We start from the raw sequence: 24,198 nt of genomic DNA on the forward strand, positions 1-24,198 counted from the left end.
ACCAGGCTGGCCTCGAACTCAGAGGTCCGCCTGCCTCTGTCTCCTGAGTGCTGGAATTAAAGGCACGTACCACCACTGCCTGGATTAATTTTTTTTAAAAAGAATTAATATTTTTATTAATTCTTTGAGAATTTCATATATATGTATACATATATACATATATAACACATAACTGTATTCCACCTTCAATCCTTCCCTTAAGTCTTCACAAGTCCATTCCATACGCCAACATTTTGTCTTTTTGTTTTCTTTTTAAGTAACTCACCAAGTCTCATTTGCCTACACAAATACTTAGGGATGTGGGGCAATCCACGAGAACATGATTGACTTACCAAGGGCCACACCTTTAAAGAAAACTGACCTTCTCTCTTTTCCTGTCTCTCCAACGCCATCAACTGTCTGTCAACAGGTTCTTAGTTAGGGGTGGGGACTTGTGAGTACTTTTCCCTGCTATAGTGGAAACAATGGTTTGATCTTGTTCAGGTTTTATGTAGGCAAACACAGCAGCTAAGTTCATAGGAACAGGAGACACTGTTTCGCTATAGTACTTCCCAAACTCTGGCTCTTACAGTTTTTCTGACCATGCTCCCTGCTGATGTGGAATGCCCCTCTGTATGTTGTGAATATGCTTTATTGCTATTGGTTAATAAAGAAGCTGCTTTGACTTATGGCAGGGCAGAATATGGCTAGGCGGTAAAGCCAAGCTGAATACAGAGAGAAAGAAGGCAGAGTGGGGGAGGATGCTAGCAGCCACTGGGGAAGCAAGATGTTAGGTAACAAGCCACGAGCCTCATGGTAAAATATAAAATAATAGAAATGGGTTAATTTAAGTTGTAAGAGTTAGTTAAGACTAAGCCTGAGCTAATAGGCTAAACAGTTTGTAATTAATATTAAGCCTCAGAGTGGTTATTTGGGAACTGGAGGGTGGCAGTTACAAATGGCACCCACCATCTGGTTATGGAGTAAAAAAAAAAAGAGGGCTTCTAGACCCACAAAAATGAAGTCAAGTGCAGCTTCTTGGTAGCCACATTTTTACAGATAGGCTCTATTTGCTGGAGACAAACAGATGCATGGCTCCTTTAAGAGAAGGCTTCCTGGTTTGTGCTGGCATGGACAGCTTTTTCGGGAAGTCCTGCTACAGAATACTTGAATGGGGTTTGTGGGCAGCATGTTACAAGCTGTTTGATGGCAGCATGGATCTGCTGTGTCACTAGAGATGGGGCAGTGAACTTGGCTCCCAGAGCTGACTGTGAACGTACCTCTGCTATGTGAAAGTCGAACAGGGTGGAGCCAATAGCCAAAGCCTCAGCTTTGGTCCTAGCCATGCCTGCTTAACATTTTAAAAACTCTCCTGGTCAGTAAATGATTACAGATATACAATAATGGCAGATTCAGACAAAAATGCCTCTAAACAAGTCACAATGTGTTTGATAAATATGCATAGGCTTGGGAGAGACAGGATAAAGATGACAAAGTTAAACTGAGGTTCTTTTTTTTTTTTTTAAATATTTATTTATTTATTATGGATACAATATTCTGTTTGCATATATGCCTACAGGCTAGAAGAGGGCACCAGACCCCATTACAGATGGTTGTGAGCCACCATGTGGTTGCTGGGAATCGAACTCAGGTCCTTTGGAAGAGCAGGCAATGCTCTTAACCACTGAGCCATCTCTCCAGCCCCCTAAACTGAGGTTCTTAAAAAGGAAAAAGAGTAATAAAATTATAATACATCATGTAATAATGGGAACTATATAAGAATCTGGATTATGTATACTATTGTTTTTTCTTTGAATATTTTGACTGTTAATAAGCTAACTGCAGAGAGACATTTGATTGTGGGGGATGCTAAGCTAAACCAACATAAAGGTATCTTGACTTCAAAATTTGGGTCTATGGATATGTTGTTGCTTTGGAAAAGAGGTTCTGCTTCTGTTTTCACAGAAGATGAAAAGCTGTGGATTCCTTCCAGGCTCATATGGTTTGATAGAGTGAGACACCCTGAGAGCTATGGTCCAGGTGATCTAACACTCAGAACAGCTTCAAGACAACTGGCTGAGATGATGCAGCCTCACAGAGTACTATAGCCAAGATTTAACCATAATTCTAAATTTTCTTAGAATCCCCATAAGATTACCAGCACCCACAATCAGCAGGAAGTAGTACAGAAAACTATGCCCAAATTCCCAAAACATGGTTTATGGATGTTTTGTTTCAGTTAAAGGGGGTTGGTTATAAATGGTTAATGGTCATAGTCAATCTCTTTCTAAAGAAAAGGGGGAGGTATGACACAGAATGATGGAAACAGAGGTAGATTATTAAATCTACTTTAATCCAAAAAAACAACTGTTAATCTCAAAATACTTTATATTGGTATGGATTTTAGTTTATTGATATATGTTTAGGGTTGATTTTGTTATAGTGTATATATATATGTATATATATATATATTTCTACTCTTGTTTAAGATATTATGTTTTGCAGCTCATTTAAAAATGTAATGTATATTTAAGAAATATAAGTTAATAGTTATCTATAATAGTCAAACTTACAGTCACATTAGTTAGGGTTTCTAGATATGCAGAGATATATTTCAGATGAATAGGTAATCTTCAAACACTTCAAATACCTACAGAATATGACATTTAAAATGTTTTAAGAACTAAGATTTTTCTTGACAGTGAGACATGTCTTCTCTTGGCAACACCAATTAGTTCAAGATGATGACGGGCATCAAAGAAGCTCTTTATGGAGTTTGTTTTCAACGTGACAAGGTTAGCCATTTGGGCAAGAAACTGCTTTTGACTGGACTGCTTGACAGTATGTTGTATGAACTTGACATGTAGAACCCACAAGAAAATGAGCACTATCTCTGTCAAAACAAGGCAGTTCCTGTTTGAGAAGAAACTGCCAGATATTCTGCATGACACAGAGGAAAATGACTGACAAACTGCAAATATAGGCAGGATAGTCTTTCAAATTTCCTACTTCACTGAGAAATCTGCCAGACATTCTAGGCCTGGAGGCCAAAGATGGATGCCCCAACATTACAGAAGAACTTTGGGTACTGTCCAGGCAGCCAGATGTCTCTGTCATTTCTAGAGTTTAGAACTTGCTTACAATGTACTTCCTGGTTACTCAGGTAATATTATATCCTTTTGGGATCTTTGATGAAGTTGAAGACTAGATAGTTATAATTATAGTTTTCCTTCATTATGGTAAACAATAAATAAAATATAAAACTTTAGACTTACAAAGATAGGATAGATGATAGAGTATTTTCTTTAATTTTGCCAAATACTAAAAGACTAAATATTTTAACTGTAATTCTGGCTTGATATCTGTTTTGTTACATGCAGTTTTACTATGTTAAAGTTAAAATCTTCCTTTTTAATTAGACAGAAAAGGGGAGATGGGGAGAGAGAAGGAAGAAGGGGAGGATTGGGGAGAGCTGAGAGCTTGGGGGAATGGGATGGTTGAGATGGAGGAAGGGTGGATATGGGAGCAGGGAAGAAGATATCTTAATTAAAGGAGCCATTTTAGGGTTGGCAAGAGACTTGGCTCTAGAGGGGTTCCCAGGTATCCAAGGGGATGCCCTAGCTAGGTCCTTGGGCAGCAGAGGAGAGGGTGCCTGAACTGGCCTTCTTCTATGGCCACACTGATGAATATCTTGCATATCACCATAGAACCTTCATCTGGCGGTGGATGGAGATAGAGACAGAGACCCACATTGGAGCACTGGACTGAGCTTCCAAGGTCCAGATGAAGAGTAGAAGGAGGGAGAAGATGAGCAAGGAAGTCAGGACCGCGAGGGGTGCATCTACCCATTGAGATGGTGTGATTGATCTAATGGGAGCTCACCAAGGCCAGCTGGACTGGGACTGAACGAGCATGTGATCAGACCAGACTCTCTGAATGTGGCTGACAATGAGGGCTGACTGAAAAGCCAATGATAAAGACACTGGGTTTTGATTCTACTGCATGCATTGACTTTTTGGGAGCCTAGTTTGTTTGGATGCACACCTTCCTAGACCTGGATGGAGGGGGGAGGACTTCCCACAGGGCAGGGTACCTTGACTTCTCTTAGGACTGGAGAGGGAGGGAGGGGGGGTTGGAGGAGTGGGAGAGAAATGGGAGGAGGTGGAAATTTTTAATAAATAAATAAAGTAATCACAATAAAAAAAGAAAAGGGGAGATGATGTGGGATGCTCCTCTGTATGCTGTGAATATGTTTCATCATAAAGAAACCACTTTGGCCTATGGCAGGGCAGAATATAGCTAGGTGGTAAAGCTAAACTGGATATTGGGAGGAAGAAGGCAAAGTCGGGGAGACACCAGCAGCTTCGGGGGAAGCAAGTTGTGAGCTAACAAGCCATGAGCCTCATAGTAAAATATAAAATAAGAGAAATGGGTTAATTTAAGTTGTAAGAGTTTGTAATTACTAGTAAGCCTCAGAGACACCCTGAGAACAGGCAGGTGGGGGAGAAATCTTCAGTTATACCCTGCCCTTTTGCAATGGTCCCAGAAAACAACTGCATTAAAAAATTTTTGTTGGTGCTGCTTTGAGACAGAGTATCCCATGTAACGGTCTTAGAGTTTCTTTTGCTGTGATGAAATACCATAACTAAAAAGCAAGTTGGAGAGGAAAGGGTTTATTCTGCTTACACTTCTATATCACTGTTTATCACCTAAAGAAGTCAGGGCAAAAACTCAAACAGGGTCAGAACCTAGAGGAAGGAGCTGATCCAGAGACCATAGAGAGGTGCTGCTTACTGGCTTGGTCTCCATGACCTGCTCAGCCTGTTCTCTTATAGAATCCAGAACCACCAGACCAGGGATAGTACCATCCATAATGGGCTGTGCCTCCCGCACATTGATCACTAATTGGGAAAACAATGCATTAGTCAGATTTTATGGATGCATTTTCTCAGTTGAGGCTTCCTCCTTTCAGATGACTCTAGCTTGTATTAAGTTGACATAAAACTAGCCAAGACTAAAGCCATGAGACACCACACCTAGCAAAGGAATACTTTTTGAAGAGAGGAAAAACAATGTTTTCTGGCTGTTCTATAACAAAAATATGTATTATCTGAAAATAATAAAAATACTATTTTCCTTTATTTACAGTTCAATTTAAAGCCTACCTGGTACCCAGTACAGTAACCAGCATCTGTAGACGTTACAACTCCCCCATTGACAGACTCAAAACACACTGCAGTTACTCTGCAAAAAGCAATCTCTGTGCAAAAGGCTTTTTAGATTTTCTTAAAGCAAATGATTAGTAAGTCATTAATTGAAAGTTATCTGCCACAGTAGCATTTTTTAATCTTTTACCACTGTTTACATAAATTAAGACATTTAAGGGGCCAGGCAAAAAGTCTGCGTCCCAGTTCCACTCCTGCTATCCCATATCCTTCCTGACTGGTGGATGATTCACAATATCATTCTGTCCTCTACATTCCTAAAAAGCAAAAAGAACCAGGCACAAATTTAACCCCAGAACTCAGGAGGCAGAGACAGGCAGATTCTGTGAGTTTGAGGCCAGTCAGAACTACATAGTGAGACCTTGTCTTGAAACAAAATAAAACAAAAAACTTAGCTAACATTTACTGAGTTCTTACTATTGTCTGTAATTCATAAATACTATATTTAATCCTTATAATACAAATTCCATCTTTCATACAGAAAATGAAGACTTAGAGAAGCTATCTAATATGTCATGCAGTTAATGGTAAAATTCTAATAAGGGTTGTTTTCACTCTAAATACTATAGTATTAAGTAAGATATAGGAACAAGGGGAAAAGGCAAGTAGTTATTCTGAACATGTGACCCAAGAGAACTTTTAGAGTTATTAAGAAGAGTATTTAGGGAACAGAGCACTTGAAGAAATAAGTGTGAGTTGGGTCTGGTGGCACATATGTACCTGTATTCCCAGCACACAGGAAGTGGAGAATGGGAGGTCAGGAGTTTACAGTGACTGTTGGTGGCCAAATAATGAGTGTGAAGCCAGTCTGGACTACATGAGATCAAGCCAAAAAAACCATAAGGGGTGGCAGGCAAAAATTAAGCTTGAGATTTTACTAAAGGTGGACTGACAGAATGATATACATCTTAACACGATCAAAGGGATTTTAAAGTGGTTCAGTTTCATTCATTGTTTCCATCTCTTAGAAAATCTGGAGCTAGAGAGATGGCTGAGTGTTTAAGAGGACTTACTGCTCTTTCAAAGGACATGAGTTTGGTTCCCAGCACCCACACTGGGCAGCTTACAACTGCCTGTAACTCTAGCTTCAAGGGCATCCAAATACTTCTTTCAGCCTCCTCAGCACCTGCATTCACATGCATATATGCACACACAGAGTTTAAAAATATAAATTTCTTTTATAGGAGTTGGAGAAATGACTCAGTGGAACTTACTGCTTTTGTAGGACTTGGGTTCTGTACCCCAGAACCCACATGGTGGCTCATATCCACCTGTAACTCCAGTTTCTGGGGATCCAATACCCTCTGGCTTTCTAAGGCATCTGTATACAAACCCACGTAAGCACATATACATATATAAAAAACTTTAAGAGAACTGCATGCTGGGCATGGTGACACATACCTTTAATTTCAGTACCTGGGAGGCAAATCTCTTTGATTTTGAGGCCAGTCAGAACCCCTTAATGAGAACCCATCTAAAACAAAGGGGTGAGGGGAATGAAGAGATTGCTCAGTAGTTAGAAGCACTGACTGCTCTTCAAGAGGACCTGGATACAATTTCCAGCACCTATATGATGGCTTACAACTTTCTGCAACTCCAGCTCAGGGGACTCAAATGTTTTCTGCTTTCCATGGGCAGCAGGCATGCACAAAGTGGACAGATATGCATGCAGGTAAAATACCCATATCCATAGCCATAAAATAAAAAAGAATTCAAGACAAGGTTTCTCTGTATAGTCCTAATTGTCCTGTAACTTGCTCTGTAGATCAGGCTGGCCTCAAATTCAGAGATCCACCTGCCACTGACTCCTGAGTGCTGAGAAAAAAGGTGCATGCCACCACTGCCTGCCTAATAATTTTTTTTTTTAAATAAGACACTGAGAATTCACATCACCCCTGTCTTAGTCAGTGTTCTTTTGTTGTAAAGAGACACCATGACCATGGCAACTCTTATATTCAAGAAAGCATTTAGTTGGGGCTTGCTTACAGTTTCAAAGAGTAGTTTATTATCATCATGGTAGGGAGCATGGTGACACACAGAAGGCTTGGTACTGGAGAAGTAGCTGAGAGCTACATCCTGAAGAGAGAGACTGGGTCTGGTGTGGGCTTTTGAAATCTCAAAACCCACCCCCAGTACATACTTCCTCATATAAGTGCACATGTCCTAATCCTTCCAATCCACTACTCCCTGGTGACTGAGCAGTCAAGCCTGTGGGGCCATGCTCATTCAAACCACCACAACTCCATTGACAAGTTCCCAGACTAATGGTCCTAAAAAAACAAAGACAAAACAAATAACAACAGCAAACAAAAAACAGATGACACAACAACAGGATTTTTAAAGAATGTTCTTGAGAACTATGTATATTAACACTCAGATAAACTGTAATTAAAGAGGCCTGGAATGTAAGAGGGTATTAGGAAATGGCCTCATACTTTCTGTTATAAGCAATATTTATTTCAAATCAGTAAAGTCAGAAAGTCTTATTCACTGGATCCTCATGGATAGTAACTGGCTTTTATTACATAAAATACAAACAGAACACAAATATGATGCATGAGAAGATGCTGAGCTCATAAGCTCCCATAGCCTCTTCCTGGGGGTGGGGGACAAAGGATGCTTAAATAAGATGAAAAAAGATAATTTTTTTACATAGCCACTACAAAAGAAAGTCAATATAATTATAGTCCAAAATTAAAACATTCAGGCATAATATACTCTCTTATGAATTGTGGGTATACACGTGAACTTTGGATAAATAAAAAGCATAGAGAATAAAAGTAACATTCATATTTTAAAATGTTTATCCTTTCTTGTGAATCATCTCATTTGAGCTATATAGTTTTTTTTAAATGAAGCAGTCAGTAAATCTAAAATATGCAACAATTTGGACCATTTAGCTCATTATTACAAAATAATTCTACTTCTATGCACTAAGACATAAATTTTGAGAACTGGTCAACACTGAGATTTCTCTTTATTGGAGACTTCATGACTCTGGATTTTGTTTTCAGATACAACTAATGTAAAATCCATTTGGTTACTGAATGAAAGGTCACATCCTTCTAAAAACAAATTAACACAGAAAACACAACTTGTTAAATTCATACAACATTTGAAAAGGGGGTGGACCCAGATTTGAACTCTGGTATGTCATATTAACAGTCTATTTATAAATCATTAGTTATATTTATTCCAAACCACAGGAAAGTCTAAAATGTCCTTAATGTTTTTAGCACATTTCTTCAAGTTAAACATAAATGAGTCATGGGTGGCAACATCCTGCCTCATTCAAGAAATAAAAGCTAACTAATTCTATCTGCGCATAGTTAGGATAGTAACTGTTTTTCTTTTGTTTCCCCCAGGAACTACATGATGAATTACAAATTATATGATAGTACCTATATCACTTTTCTTTAGTCCTAAGGAAGCTTAACAAACAAACAAACAAACAAACAGTAAGTGCATATGTGTGTGTGTGTCAGTATATTCATATTTACTAGACAGAATCAAGGGAAATGTGAAAGATGATCTGTGAAGTTAGTGCATCTTCATCATTCCCAAGGTCAGCAGCTCTTGGTTACAGAGGCTGATATTTTTAATCATTTTGACTTTGGGGAGTGGTTTCGCAGAGTAGGTCTAGAAAAACTGCCCTATTTCAGGAGCAAGAACAGGTAAGTAGCAGTTATTCAGAAATACCTACTTTTTATCATACAGAAATCTGGAATACAGCAATCCCCCGTTCCAGTTCATTCATTGTACAGATTTACAGCTCAGTTAACTTGGTTAAGCATAATTCCAAGGCCAAAGTTCAGAGCTCACGTCTGCCCAAACCTACCTTCTAGACTAATTATTGCTCTAAAGACTGCAAACAAAATCAAGTGTAGATAAAGCCACATAAACTTACTATCAATAATGAAAACAGAAATATACCTTTGTAAGTTCCCAACAGCTCCCTGGTAACCTGTCCTTTACATCTGTGGGCCATAACACTAAAAAGACTTGAATATAAACTAATTTGATAAACTCTAAAAAAAGACAATTAAGACTATTTGTGGTAGTTTGAAAGTAATTGGCCCCCATATGCTCATTGGGAGTGACATTTTAGTGTGGCTTTGCTGGAGTAGGTGTGGCCTTGTTGGGGGAAGTGTGTCACTGTGGGGGCAAGCTTTGAGGTCTCCTATGCTCAAGATATGACCAGTGTCTTGGACCACTTCCTGTTGCCTGTGATCAAGGTGTAGGACTCTTAGCTCCTTCTCTAGCACCATGTCTGCCTGCATGCTGCCATGTTCCACTATGATGACAATGGACTGAACCTCTGTACTCTAAGTCACCCAATTAAATGTTTTCCTTTATAAGAGTTGCCAGGTCATGGTGTCTCTTCACAGCAACAGAAATTCTAACTAATACACTATTCAAGGATCAGAAATAATCATAAAAACAGTATTAATTTAAAATCAAGAAGACATCTTATGCTTCTTTACTTTTTAAAATTTTAAGCTTTGGGGGACTAAATTCAAGGCTTTGAGCATGAATTTCTGCTACTGAGCTAGATCATCAGCCCTTCATGCCTCTTTTAAAAATATTTTTAAACAATAAATGAGTATCTAACTATTTCATCAGAAAATAAGCTCTAGAGTTGAAAAACTCCCGAAGTTACATTTAATCAATAAAAACAAAAACAACTGAAACCTTGAGATGAAAAAAATGTGAATATTTTAAACCGTATTGCTGTTTGTAGCACCAGGCCTGGAACACAGGATTTTCATATGCTAGGTAAGCACTCAAACTGACCTGCACACTAGCTCTATTTTATAATATTTTAACAGTTGGAGATATTTTTTTATTCAGGTTTTAAAATATAGATAATCTTGTCAAAAATGTTTCAGAGGGCTATCTATAGATTCTAGAGATCGGTCTTAAGTTGAACAACGACAACACCAAAGATTCAATACATATCTGAATTTGTAAATTTAAAATCTTAAATATTAGTAAGCCAAATCCAATAATACGTTAAGTGAACAATACAACCAGGGTGTAGCTCACTTAAGTAAGGGTAAGCTTTAGCCACTCAATGCTACTCTATTACGAATAAAGGGGGGCATATCTCATCATTTCAGCAAGTATCAAAGTAGTCAATAAAATTAAATCATAAAAACCTTTGCAAATTAGTTGCAGTACAATTTAATACTCTCAATGCATGAAGTGGTATATGCTGAAATCTGTAGCATAAAGTATAGGGCATACTTATTTACAAAACATAAGAAGCATTCCATTTACAAGAGAAAATAAAACAAGTATTTCAATATTTGACTAGAGGCCCCAGTCAAAGCAATTTAAGAGTTGTTCTCAAAGAGACAGAACTCACCAATAGATAATATAATCATCACCCCAAAGAAGTTGAGAAAAACAAACTAAAGAATAAAATCTATATTAGAAACAAAGAAAAACAAAGTGGTCTGATATAAAAGAACACATGGGTCATGTAAGACAGCTCAGCAGGCTATGGCACCTGTCTTCAAGCCTGATGACCTGAATCAATGCCCACGACCCATCTGGTAGAAAAACCTCCATGATATGCTTTATATATACACCCATATACATAAACATAAATAAATGTAATTAAAATAAATAAAAAAGAAAATATGAAAAGCAATAGTTGCATTAATAACGCACATGTGACTAATTAAAGGAACTGATAGCCAGGTGGCACACACTTTTAAGCAGAGGAAGGAGGATTTCTGTGAATTCAAGGCCAGCCTGGTCTGTGTAGTGAGTTTCAGGACAGTCAGAGCAACATAGTGAGACCCTATTTCAAAAAGACAACAAAACAAACAAAATGTCTTAACATCCTATACCTCTCCAAAAAAAAAAAAAGGACTTGGAAAATTAAATAACAATAAAAGACAATGAGGTAGGTCCTGCCAAAGCAGATATCAAAACATCTATTAACTCTTTAAGGAAATGCTGTGATGTTGGTACATAAATATAAAAACACAAACAAAAGACTATTAAGAGTCTGCCTCAAGTATAGCTGGAAAGATGGCTGAGCACTTAAGAGTCCACACTGCCTTCAGGAAACTAGACCTGAGTTTGATTTCCAGTCCCCATGTTAGGTGGTTCACAGCCACTTCTAAATTCAGCTTCAGGAAGATCTGACACTTCTGGCATCTGAGAGTAATTATGTGCACATGCCCACACATACACATAATTAAAAATAAATCTTAAAAAAGTAGACCTCAAGTATCTATAAATTTAATAAGTAAAGCATCTAGCAATTTAAATTGAGTTTGATGGTAGAATACTTGACAGAGATGTGCAAACTATGGGATTTGATCCCCAGCACAAAATTAAAAAAAGTCTGGCATAAGGAATGTGAGACAATATACATATAGCACTCAAAACTGTGTGAGTGCTAAGTAAAAAGGGTAAGAGTGCAGTGAAAAAAAAAGAAAAAAAGGAAAAAAATCTGCTATTTAATGTTACTATTAATACAATATTAATGTGTAGTGGCATTTCTATTGTATTTTAATAAATAAAGCTTGCCTGAAGAGCTGAGAGTAAAACAGCCCCGCCCCACTGGTCAGCCTTACAGACCAGGTAATGGTAACACACACCTTTAATCCCAGTAGCCACACTAGTTATCATAGAAACCAGGCAGTGAATGCCTTTAATCCCAGTGCTGTATGCCTTTAGTCCCAGAATTAGAGAGAATTATAAAATGGGAGGAGACAGCTCTCAAACACAGTCTCATTTGAGATTCCTGGAGACAGGATCGCCATTTCAGACTAAGATTGAGGTATGAGCCAGTAGCTGGCTGCTTTTCTTTTCAGATCTGTAGGTTGAACCCCAATTTTTCTGAGTTTTTATTAATCATGCATCATTAATGTTAATATAATAACACTGAATAGGTTGGGGACAGTTGAAATGTTTCAGTGGATAGAAGCACTGCTGTACAAGCCTGACAGTTTAGTTCAATCTTTGGAATCCATGCAGAAAAGACAGATGTGGTGGTACCCATCTGTAATTCTAGCACTTACTTAAAGCAAGATTGGAGACAAGAGGATTCCCTAGAAGTTCAAAGCCCAGCCAGCCCAGAGTATGCAGCAAGACAGAAACAGGTCAGATCCTGCTTTAACAAGATAGGAGAGACCCAGTTCTCAAAACTCACTATCTGTGCTGTGACACATGTACACACATGCACACTTATGAGCAGATATGTACACATGAGCACATACACACTCACACATGCACACACATATCAAACTTTTAGGCACATGTTACTTTCTAAGAACTTGGATCAGAGATAGGAAATGCTGTTCTAGGTTTCCATTCTACCAGAAACAAGTCATGTATTTCTGTCCAAATTACTTCACCATTTTTTTTCTAATTACTTGCTACATAAAGTGTGGTTGATGACTTTCTCAATCTGACTCTAAAAAATATAAAGTAGTGGCTGCCAAAGTGTGATTCATACAGTAACATCATGAGCATCGTTTAGGAACTTGTTAGAAGTACAAACTCTCTAGCCTACAGGTTCAGAAACCAGCAATTTGTGTTTTAACAAGCCCTCAAGGTGTTTATGATGCAAACATAAGTCTGCAAAAGAACATATGAAATCAACTGAACAACCAGAAAGGGGAACTGAAAAGTTAAAAAAAAAAAAAACAAACACCACCAAATTACAAGAGACTGAGGCAGGATCAGGGATGCCCTGCATTACTTTTCAGACTTGTCTCTCTCACTGGCCTGGATGACCTGGGTCCTAGGGATCCTCCCATCCCTACCTTCTAGCTCTGGAGTTAGAAATGTACATTGCCAGGCCTGGCATTATATGAATTTTGAGGATTCAGTTTAGGTATTTATGCTTGCAAGGCAAACATTTTACGGACTGGGTGTCCCACAACTCTTGAAATTTGATCAGATGATTTTCTAGGTTGCTCATATCCTCCCCCATTAGAATTAACATTTATGATAATAAATAAACTTTGTTCACTTTTTTTTTCTGGGAGATAGACTCTTATAAGTCCAGGCTGGCTTGCAACTCATTATGTTCTAGAGGATAACCTCTATCTCCTGATCTTCCTGTCCCAACCTTCTAAGTGTTAAGGTAACAGATATGTACCATCACGGCCAGCTTCATTTGATAGATCAAAAATAACACACATGGTAAGTTTTATGCAGTGTCAAGTGGAGACTTTAATGCAACAATAATGTCATAATCAGTAAAATTGATATACAAACTATTGTTTGTATATTTAATTTACATACACATCACAATTGAAAACAAAGAGTCTATGAAATAATTGAAACAGGTGTGCAAAGGCCACACTGTAAACACCATACATTTTCTCTGATAGGAAACCCTTTAATCTCACTGTGACCTATTTAATCTTTGACTCAAGTCTCATAAGATTTGTTACTTGGTTTCTAAATACACAGCTATTTGAGCCAGTAAATGAGAAAAGAAAAACAAAAATCATCTAAAGACCAAAGTTGAATTCTGACAACTACTTGGACAAGCATTCATGAATAGTTTCCCTCAAACTTAGATTATGTTTAGATCAGTCTTCATCTGGAACTCTTATATCTGAGTCTCTCACTCTCACTCCTTTGTGAGACAGAGGTCTCACTGCATTGCTCAAGTTGAACTCAAGATTCCCCTGCCTCTCCCTCCGGATAGTTAGGATCTACAGGCACAGCTACTACCCTGGGCTCCTAACTGTAAACCTTTTACTTTTTCTCGTTAGTTTTTGCTATTTATATGCATGAAATGTTCCTATCAGTTAAGGTGTACATTATCAGATGCGGTGGAATAATCTTTTTGTACACTGTGAAGATCTGTCACTTGGATTGGTTTAATAAAAAGTCGAATGAGCAATAGCTAGGCAGGATTTTCAGGGCAGAGAGGATGCTGGGAAAAAGGGTAGAGACATTGAGAGTCCCAAACCAGACACTGAAGCAGCAACATGGGAAGTTCATAGATGAGGTAAATGAGCCTCAGAGCAGCACACAGATAAATAGAAATAAGTTAATTTAAGTTATAAGAGCTGGCCTAAGCTATAGGCAAGCTTACATAAATACTAAGTGTCCCTGTGGTTATTTGGGAACTGGCTGGTGGAAGAGAAAAGTCTGCCTGTAATCAGATTTTAGAATAACATTTCCCTTTAGAAGAGATTAGCGCTGTTCTAAGATAACAGATTGAGAATCTGATTTGAAAAATCTATGTTGCTTATCTACTTCAGGTTTTCACATTTTATTTCAGGGAGTTCATTAATTTTTCTGAAGTCAAGCCGCAGACCTCCAGTTGACTAGAGTCTCCAGATTAAGAATGTTTAAATTAAGTAGCAACAATATATATACTGAGTTCATGGATTATTTTTGAATTATGATGAGCTAGGCAGCATTATAAATGTTTAATAAGCATATCCAAAGCAATACCAGTAAGTGTAGTTTAGAAGTCAATACTACAACAAGCTTCTTTTAAGACTAAAGTGAGCCGCATATGATACAATTCGTGGTAGAGTGTCAGCTTACCTAGCATATGTGAGGTCTTATGTTTAATCTCCAGCTTTTCAAGGAAGAGCCAGAGAGACCAGAGATAAGGGACTGGGAGAAAGGGAGAAAAACCCTAAAAATTAGGGCCAGTCATGGTGGTATATCCCTTTAAATCCAGCACTCAGGAGGCAGAAGCAGTTGTGAATATGAGACCAGCCTGGTCTACAGAGTGAGTTCCAGGATAACCAGGATTGTTACACAGAGAAATCCTATCTTGAAAAACCAAAGGGGGGAGGTGGGAGAGTAGAAAAAAAAAATCTTAAAATCACCTGATGTGGATTTTTGTCATTTACTAGGATGGCCTTGGGCTTCAGCCTCATCAGTGTAAACAAAATAAATTAGTTCACAAGACTCCTGTGATGACTAAATGAGATAACCCACATTAAATCTTAGCATAGGACAAGTGGCCCATAAATGACAGCTATTATTCAACTCAATTAGCTCATTTTTGTTGCAGGGATTTACAGTTTTGCAAAGTGTTAGCTAAATATATGATCTCTCCTGATTCTACCAAGCAGGAACCCCTGTACTGTATTCCCATTTTACATTGGGAGAGAACAAGTAAAATGATTTACCCAAGGACATCATTAATCAGCAGGACTAGGCATTTGGACTTTTGATCACACTGGGAGTATAGTTTAAGAATACTCCTCTCTAGAGCTGGGCCATACAAATAGAATCACACAGTACCATCTATCCTTTTGTGACTGGCTTATTTCACTTAGCACGTCTCTAAAGTTCATCATGTTCTAGTACGTATCACAGTTTCCTTTTTTCAAAAAAGTCAGTATTTTTAAAGATTTATTTTTATTATTTTAAGTTATCTGTCTCTGTATGGGTGCTAGGGGCCTTGGTCTCCTGGAGCTGGAGTTATAAGTGGTTGTGAACAGCCTAGAGTGTGGGGGAACTTGTCCTACCCCAAAGCAGTAGTCACTGTTGACTGCTAAACTCTAACTCCAGGATTTTCCTTTAAAAAGGGGGAATAATGTTGCAAATATACACAGAGCATTTTGTTCACCCATTTGCTATCCATGGCTGGACTACCCTGCCCACGCTCCTTCTTAGCACTGATAACACTATTCACTTGAGCCTGCTTACTACGTTTCAGATTATTCACTCCTTTCCTCCACTATCGCTCCATCCCTCTTACCTTTTTGAAACGAAAACACAAGTCAGGTAGTTTAGTGGAAATGGCAGTAAAGTCATTTCCCCCGTTTGCTGTTTTTTTCAGGAGCTCCACCACAAATCAACATAAAGGAAATGGGTGACCCTCAAATCAGTTTAACTCAGTTGGGAGGATAGGACAATTTATCAGCAACTAAAATAACAAATTAGGTATGAATGTATCTATAAATCACTGTGCTCTTAATAAGGGATAATGAAAAGGTTTTGCTGGACATTAAACGGAGTTCTTTAGGAAAGAGACAGTAGCAACTCTGTTTGGGGGCTGGCCTAGAGAAATCTCTGCAGTGATTCTTCTTAAGACAATTTAGAAGGAGCTCAAACACACTAAAACTGCTACTATCTTAGTAACCTAAACTTCTCCATTAGTTTAAAGATGGAGTTTTAATTGGTGATGTCTCTCTACTTTCAACTTTATAACTGTGAGGTGAAATTAACCACAAGCTTCGGCACACAGTTCTCACAAACAGGCAAACCACAACGGAAAGGAGTACCAACCTGACTTCAAAAACAATAACGATTTAAAGATGCACACGAATCCTTCCTTCACTTCAGTGATTCAAAGAGTACAGGAAGGCTTGAGTTGTGAGTATGTACTAGTCGGGGGCAATAACAAAAGATACTGAAATAAAATTTTCTGAAATTTCCAGACTACAACAGTGTAAATAGAGTAGGTTGTCTTTCTTTGTGTGAACCATAACTGAAACTTACAGTCATATGCAAACTTAAGACCAACTACCTTAAGAAGTTGGGCTGCCAGCAGGATCCACAAAACCCCCGTGTTTCTGGCAGCTATTCTGATCCTATCAACCACTCTCTCCAGATTTTCGCATGCTACAAAGCCCGGCTGTCACTCGGTCACCACAGGCATCTAGGAGGCCAATCCAGTCTTAGGCTCCCTTAAGATTCTCCCGACGTCCTTCCAAAAGAGTCATCTGCCCACCAGGCTCCGGGACACTTATCTCCTCCACGAATCGCCCAACACCTTCACCCCACCATCCAACCCAGCGCTGAGACCTCGCAGTACGCACGCTGTGCTTTCACCCTCGCTCACTAGTTCGCGCCCTCGGATATTGGGAAAAGCCGCTTGGAAAAGCAAACTTTCTGAGCATTTGGAGTGGCAGACTCACAGCTGGTTGATGGCGTTCTGCGAGATGACCGCATTGGCAGAGAAGTAGGGGATCATGTCGGGGGCCGCCGAGGCTGCAGGTGCTGGCAGGGGGCGCCTTCCTTTCTCCCGCCAAAGTACTCAGGGTCATGGAGCCCACTCACGAAGCACAGCTCCGCATCTTGGACCCACGCTGAAATAACCCGGGCCAGAGACGCTGGTTCCTGACCGCTGAGCTGAATCCGCCCGGGAGCTCCGAGGCAGCCGCTGAAGCCCCGGGCTCCGTCGTGGAGTCTGGGCGGACGGGCGCCGCCAGCAGCCCTCCCCCATCCGCGTCCGGGGCGGGGCGCCCGGGAGGAGCGGTCTAGAGTGTCCGGAGGGTGGGCCCCGCCGGCGCCCCGCCCTGGAGCTCCAGGCACCCACGAGGAACCCGCAGTGCGTCCGTCCGGGCCTGCTGGGTAAGGGTCTGCCGGAGACAGCAGCCTGGTTGAGTGAGTGTAGTTTGCAGAATTTCTTTACTCGGAATGATCAACTGAAAAGCACCAGCTCTATGTATTGTAGCTTCTTAACCAGCTCTATACACTAAATCTGAAACAAACCAAGTTTATGAATGGTCTTCATAGTTTTTTAAGGCTTTACACGAGTAAGTTAAATATTAATAAATGGCTTTCTTGGGTCCTCAAAGTGGAGCTCAAGAGATAATGGCGTGTGGACCTTTACACTCTAGATAAAATCTAACCCTTGTATATAAATACATAAGAAGATTCACAGCCTTAGTTGCACATACAATTGGTGAAGATTAATTAAAACATCGGTGCCTAACCTACACTTTAGACCAACTAAATTGTCCTTGGAATAAGATCTAGATGTCGGTATCTTTTTTTCGAAGATCTCCTGTTTCCATCTTTAGCTTTTCCCATCACATGGCATTCTCTGAAACCTAACAAGGTTTAAGCTCTTCCCGCACTCCTTCCTGGAGTTGCTAAGTAGTGCTTTTCACTAGAAACTAGCTTTGTAAGAGGTGCCTCTTTCTGTTTCAGGGAGTGGCACTCTGCAAGCTCCCTATCCTCTGGCTCTTCCAGTTTTACATCAGAGCAAATATTTTAGGAATCAGTATTTTTTTTTGTTTTAGCATTTCTGAATAACTGACTAAAATATATATTAATGATGCTGCCATAAGAATCCAAAGACAGAAATTAATAAACTTTAAATAACCAACCAATTAGAAAGGACTAGTCACTTTCAATGTATTAGGATCAAGAAAAACAACAACAAATCTTTGTTTTATAATAAAGTACAGGGGAGCTTAACAATTTTCAATATGCTAACAATGAAATAATCTAAACATAAAATTCTATGCTTAAAACCAGGATTACTTTTTTATTAGTTGACTATAAAACTTCAAGCTATTACCAAGGTGCTGAGCGGCTTGGAATTCTGTGACTCATACAAAAGGAGGTGTCTAGCATCTCAGAGATCTGGTAATAGAAAAGATCCAGATGGCAAGTGAAGGGTTAAGGGAAAGACTGAATGTTAAGAGTTTCATCATCTTCACCCATCTCTAGGAAGGAAATGTTTTAAAGATTTGTTCAAGCTGTGTCAGCAGGCACCCAAATGGCAGTATAAGAAAAAAAATCTGCTGATACACCCCAAAATAAATTGCTTAAAATATCTGGCAAACTTGCCAGTTTGAAACTTCTTTCAGGCTGCAATTTATTACAGTCGCCTGCTGTGCAAAAAAAAAAAAAAAAAAAAAAGGCAGGAGGTACTTTAGAACAGCATCAAGGTGAGCCCCGTTCCTTTCATGACACAGCAAGAGATAGAAATTTTTATTGCAGCCACTATTAAATGATGTCATTTAGGAAAGATGATGGCATGGTAGTCATCATCTGAAAAACAGTTCAGCAGAAAATATTTATTATTTGATTTTATCCAACTCATTATTTCTTGCATTTAAAAATGCCAGGGATAATGATTCCACACATACATATTTTGTAAATATGTATATTTATGTCACATAAAAAGGTTCCCACAATGATGTCCCAGAAGTGAACAGTCCTATGGTTTTCCCTTAAAAGACCCTCATCAGCCATCCAAGTAAGTAGACAGTTAATGCCTCTATTTAGTCCTCCTAAACTTTGAACAGTAATAGAGAAATCTGAAAAGTTGCTAAGACACATTTCTTGATTTTTTTTTAGAGAACAAGTCAAGTTATCTTTTTTCTTTTTCTTTTCTTTTCTTTTCTTTTCTTTTTTTAAAGACAAGTTTTCTTTGTAGAGCCCCAGCTGTCCTGGACTCACTCTGTAGATCAGGCTGGCCTCGAATTCACAGAAACCCCCTGCCTCTGCTTACTGAGTATTGGGATTAAAGGGGTATGCCAACATCACTCAGCTAATCAAGTTATCACTTTAAACTGGGAAAAATTTAAGGAAAAGATTCTGCTACTGTCTGTTTTTAAAAGATGAACACATTTTTCTTTTGAGTCTGTAGGGTCAAAATGTCAATCATTTCAGTTTCTGTTCAATTTAATCCCTTATTCTCTCCACAGCCAAGCTCTCTAAACCTAAGAAAATTAAAGAAATTAAAAAAATTCTTCCAAATTAGACTGAACAGCAAGAAATAAACTAAGCTAGTTTCATACTCTATATCAAATTAGAGGGGCTTTCTGTTTTTCCTGTTTGTTTTTAATTTCACCAAGTCTGTGAAGAAAAACTATCCTCTTTCTTTCTACTCTTCGTACTTGAGTTAAAAGATGTAAAGTGAGTTTCGTCGTATCATTTGTGACATATATTTTCAAAGGTTCAAAATGTTCATAGCATTTAAAAAATTAAAGTACAGCCGGGCGGTGGTGGCGCACGCCTTTAATCCCAGCACTCGGGAGGCAGAGGCAGGCAGATCTCTGTGAGTTCGAGACCAGCCTGGTCTACAGAGCTAGTTCCAGGACAGGCTCCAAAGCCACAGAGAAACCCTGTCTCAAAAAAAAAAAAAAAGAAAAAAATTAAATTACCACAGATGTCCCTTGAACTGTCCCATACAGTACTTTTATTACTACGTGTCGATATTTCTCTCACTAAAGTTCAACTACTTAAAACAATGAACACTGGAGACTTGCATGCTTACTTGACTGCACTCTAGACCTAGGGGTGCACTGCAATGGGACTGCAAGATGTAGCCATGCTTTTGCTGCTGGGAACATCATTTGAATTAATTGCAAATTAGATGTGGCTAGAAACATCTCAGAGGGCATAAATCTAGTTCTAATGGTCACTTAACAAACTAAGACTTTGATCATGTCACTTAATTCATCCGTAAAATGGTATAATAAGACCTTTTAAAAAATTTCCAAATTTGTTCTGAGAGTTGAAAATCGTACAGAGACTTTTCTCAACCCAACTAAAGATACTGAGGAGGCAGGTGTAGTAGTGTGTGCCTACTATAATCTAACACTTTGGAGGCTGGAGCTACAGGATCACAAGTTCAAGGTTAGCCTGCACTACACAGGAAAACACTTATCTCAAATAAGCAAGCAGGGCCAGAGAGATGGCTCAGTAAGCAGGACAACCTGAGTTCAGTCCCTGGGACCCGCATGGCTAAAGAGAAATGTCTTCCACAGGTTATCCTCTAACCTCATCACTGGCACTGTGGGGCTGTGGTATGCCCATACACGTGCACATATGCGTGCATACATTCATGCACACAATATAAATAAGTGTAATTGAAAAAACAAACAAGCTAACAAATAGATATAAAGAGTTTCTGAAACATGAACTATATATTTAATTCACTTAAGACAGTCACCTAGTTCAAATCAATAGAGACCGGCAGTTAAAAACTCTGGTTTTAGAACTAAAAAATATAGTTGAGGCATAAATATTTGCACTTAATTTATGGAGTTATTTTGGGGATTAATTAAAAACAATATCTATACCTAGCACAACGATCTACTATTTGGCTTTAATGTCTGGTATATTAAGGCCCACTATGTACCATGAATTTCATTGTTTTTTCCATAAACATTAAAAAGTGCTTATGACTATAGTATAAGAAGTTCTAGGGCTAGGCATGGTGGCATACATGTTTAACCCCAGCCTTCAGGAGGCTGAGGCAGGAGAATCTCGGTGAGTTTGAGGCCAACCAGGGATACATAGTGAGAACCTGTCTAAAAAAAGAAAGTTCTAGGGCCAGTGAAATGACTCAGTGGTTCAGGGCAGTTGCTGCCAAGGCTGCTGACCTGAGTTCAGCCTCACGTGGTAGAAGGACAGCACGAATTTCTGCAAGTTGTCTCTCATCTCTGTGCGTATACACATACAGAAAAAATATTGTTTTTCTTTTTAAGATCTACATACAAAAGTATTATGTGGACAACATGACAAGTTTTTATTATCATAAACTGCTCAGTTTCCAGTAACAGAAACTACTTTTTTTTTTAACTTTTTTTTTATTGAGAAAAGGAGAAAAAAAAAAAAACAAGTTTCCTCCTCCTCCCAGCCTCCCATTTCCCTCCCCCTCCTCCCACCCTTCTCCCCCTTCCCCCACTCCTCTCCCCCTCCCTCTCCAGTCCAAAGTGCAGTCAGGGTTCCCTGTCCTGTGGTAAGTCCTAGGTCCTCCCCCCTCCGTCCATTTCTAGGAAGGTGAACATCCAAACTGGCTAGGCTCCCACAAAGCCAGCACATTACGTAGGTTCAAAACCCCGTGCCATTGTCCTTGGCTTCTCATCAGCCCTCATTGTTCACCATGCTCAGAGAGTCCAGTTTTACCTAAGCAAACAAGAAACTACTTTTATTTATTTGTTTTATTATCTAAAAGTTGATGAAATGAATGAAAACTGAAATACATACAAACATCTTTATGCATCAAAATCTCATTTGGGACGTTGACTGTCATTGTTCACAAGGCAGCTCGTCATGGGAACTCATTATCACAGTCTATCATCATCTGATACCTGCAATGGTTGCTGGATTTTTCTATTTTTAAGCTTTCAAATAATAGCATTCACTTATGCAACTATATTCTTTAAGCACTTGATCATAAGAAAAATGATTATACTAAGCAGAGGGCCTACTTTGTTTTTAAGTTTTCTCTAAGGGCTTGGTATAGAGAAATAAATAGTAAATTAATCCCTTGAGTATCTAAGGGAAGAAAACCAACACTTAAAAAGATACAAAACAAAAATCTTACTACCTGGAGTAACACAACCTGCTGTCTCTTGTTAATCTGTAAAATGCCAGGACAAAACTCTCAAGGTAACACTCCCAATTTCAGGTTTGTTGTCCACACAGGACTAAGAGCTATCTTAACACACTTAGTCGAAGACATTCTTTAAACAATACAAAACACCACGATGTTAACAGCTGCTCTGAAAAGCAGTCGTGTTTGGTGGGTGTTTAGTTTTAAATACCTGACAATAGTTTTAAACACTTGAGTTGAACAATGTCACTGAGCCTTTATAGTCATGTACTTAGAACTTCCCACACAAGAGCAATGTGGAACACAGAGGAGATCTGCATATCAACACCGGAGAAAAGCTCTCTAAAGTATTCATCCCCCCTGGTCTTAGCCACCATATGCTCCTGCACAAGGACATGCAGCAATACTGCTTTCTTCAGGTTACACAAGCCCCACACTTCTATTGTTTAGTAAAAATAATAGGCATTTATGGATCACTTTTCACATTCAACACATCTCACAAAACATTAACTATTTAGTTCCTGCTCTATTTCTTCATTCTGTTTTTTAAACTACTTAAAAGACACAGCAACACATGGTAAGTGTTACTCCCAATCACAAGAATTCAGAAAGGTAAAAGAAATGTCACTCACAGGTAATTAGAATAATTATTTTCAGAAAATTTCTTCACATATGCAAATATGAATGTAGCTACCCTTTAGGATGTTCACATGATAAACATGAACACATAATGGTATGATGTGTTTTATTTACTTATTGCTACTGTTTATCATTACATCTTGGGTATGTTCCCATGATTGTATAAATCTACCTAATTCTATTTTTTTTTTTTTTTTTTTTTTTTTAGAGACAGGGACTCTCTACATAGCCCTGGCTATCCTGTAACTCACTATTTAGACTAGGCTGATCTCTAACTCAAGGGCTCAGCCTGCCTTTGCCTCCCATGTTAGGGCTAAAGGCATGTGTTACCATACCTGGCCTAGATATCTCTTTTAAGGGAATATATTATATGACCATATATAATTTGTTTAAACAATTTTCTGCTGATAGACATTTGTTTCTAGTTTTTATCACTGAACACGCTTTTACACTTGGAGGGAAAGAAGAGTCAGTTGTTACTGGGATTAAATCCAGGGCCTTACAAATGGTAGACTTTGTAGTTTCCCAAAAATTTGTGCATGCATATAAACATATATGTTCATGGACACTTAGAGGTGGAACTGGAGTTAATTAAAGATGTTTTCAATATCTTAAGATGTAGTAGATATTAATTAACTGCCCTCAGTAAAGGGTTTTCTCCATGGAATCTTTAGTCTCTCCTACCCATGATCTATTAAACTAATTTAGGGCCCAAGATGGGTTTTCTATGCCGTAGTCTGCCTATCACAGTAAAACAAAGTATACTGAGTACTGAAGAGAAAGTTTAGTCAGTAAAGTGTTTGCCTTCCAAGCACGAGGACCTAAATTTGATCCTCAGAAACCATATTAAGAAAAAAAAGCCAGTGTATGTAATTCTGATACTAGGTAATTGAAGTTAGGAGGATCCCTGGTGCTTATTGGCTGGCAGCCTACTGTACTGAGTTTCAGCTCAGTGAGAGAATATGTCTCAAAGAACAGAAAAGGAAAAAAAAGGAGGGGGGGGAGAGGAGAAAAGAGGAAAGGAGGTGGATGGTACCTGAGAAAATGACACTTGTGGTTGTCCTTCAGCCTCTACATGTTCATAGAGATAGGCACACACAACTGCTACATGTTCATGTACACACACACACACACACACACACACTACATCAGAAAGGTAAGTAGGCCATCAAATGAAACTAGAAAAAAATATAAGATTATAAAGAGAAAACATTGTTAGGAACTATATCATGGTTTATAGATTCCAAAGAATCACTTTGTCTATAATTAAATAAATACAATGCATTTTATTATAATTTTATTTGAGAATTTAGTACATGT

At 38.7% G+C, this 24,198-nt stretch overlaps 1 protein-coding gene across 2 annotated transcripts in view; it reads right to left on the reverse strand.

The window, feature by feature from the left end:
* Ssh2 (slingshot protein phosphatase 2) overlaps nt 1-24,198 on the reverse strand; it is a 245,552-nt gene that overhangs the window by 103,376 nt on the left and 117,978 nt on the right. The window contains exon 1 of one of the 2 annotated variants that reach the window (XM_041664199.1): nt 16,684-16,759. The exons of the other annotated variant lie outside the window; for it this stretch is intronic. The gene's annotated coding sequence lies outside the window, so the exon portion shown is untranslated. Of the gene's footprint in view, nt 1-16,683; nt 16,760-24,198 lie in introns of those variants that run through there. 2 annotated transcript variants of the gene reach the window in all.

Source organism: Microtus oregoni, unplaced genomic scaffold, assembly GCF_018167655.1.
Source record: "Microtus oregoni isolate MIOR12 unplaced genomic scaffold, Mior012 000015F_ref0000493, whole genome shotgun sequence".
Classification (NCBI taxonomy): domain Eukaryota; kingdom Metazoa; phylum Chordata; class Mammalia; order Rodentia; family Cricetidae; genus Microtus; species Microtus oregoni.